Consider the following 1,368-nt stretch of genomic DNA (forward strand, 5'->3'; position numbering starts at 1 on the left):
CGGGTAATATAACAAGCCCATCATTTAAAAAAGAAGCCATTTTAAGGTAACCCATAACACTGCTTAAGAGAATTATTGCCGTTACTCCATCAGCCACTTCCATTGATCCCTTTTCGAGGCAAAATATTAATTTCCGGGTGCCGCGTAACCTGAAAGCCAAGCAGAGGAAGGAGCTCTGGCAGTCGATTGAAGAATATGCAAAATAGCAATACAGAAGCTAAAATCCAATAGCTCCTATCATACTTGCTGAACAATGGCCATATCCATTACTCCATTGTGAATAAACCGTTTAGGGGTGATTTGTTTCTCTTACATAGCACTCAAGTTACGATTTGTCACTCTTCCCAGGAACTAACCCTTGGTTTCAGATTGTTTGGGACGTCCCACCAATCTTGGGTTATTCTCCTGCATCTGGTCTTCGGAGACAGATTAAAAATTACCGGCAATATGTCTCCGTGAGTCGCATCCCCCTAAGTAATTTTAGATGTAGTTGTAATACTAGTTTTTTGGGAGAAGGGCGAAGGCGAAGGAGGAATACCGGTTCGCACAAGCGTTTTTAAGAATCGTTCAGCCTTCATTCTCCCCCCTCTCCTATCCCTAACCTCCCCTTCCTCCCTCTTCGTCCACCTTTTCTCCGCCAAGCGATTCCATTTCTTTGTGCTGCACCTTTTCACTTTTTCCTTCGGCCATTCTTGGGCGCGCCAGGGGTCTAGGTAAACAGTGGCTGAAGCGGATGATTTTCGCTCTTATTATCCGTGGAGAACGTTGTACCACTCATCCAGGAGTAAAAACGGGGATGCAGTCGTCTAAGAAAACACACACCGATAAGCTGGAGATAACGAAATTAAACTTAAATACAACGAATTGTGGTAATTAGTCTCCCGTCTTGAAACTCGCGCGCGGGGATTTTACGGGCGTCCTTTCCCGGTCTTCGGACGCCGCGAGCCTCCGTTCACGGGGCATTATTAACATTTCAATGATCCTTGGTGAGGTCAGATGTTCATCAAACAGTGAACGTCAACGTAAGAGGGAAGTCTTTTTAATGCATCCCGGGTCCCGATCTGGCCGTCTCGACAACCTCTACCTGGAGATTAATAAGTGATTGATTGACGTAGAAAAGTAAATATTTGCCGGCTCGCTGAACCTGGGAAACACGGCGTACGCTGCATCCTCGCCACAAGTTTATGGTTAATGTATAATAAAGTTTATGAATCAATAGAGCTTTGTCGGGTTGCGATAAATCCGTCAGAGTATCGGGCGAGGCGGTGAGTTAGGCGATGGCGGGACGGAACGATATTAAACCGTAAATCTTAATTCCCGGGGAGAAAATATCGTAAATACGCTGGTTAACCTGAGGCGCCGCAGTTT

Source organism: Penaeus monodon, chromosome 21 (assembly GCF_015228065.2).
Source record: "Penaeus monodon isolate SGIC_2016 chromosome 21, NSTDA_Pmon_1, whole genome shotgun sequence".
Lineage (NCBI taxonomy): Eukaryota > Metazoa > Arthropoda > Malacostraca > Decapoda > Penaeidae > Penaeus > Penaeus monodon.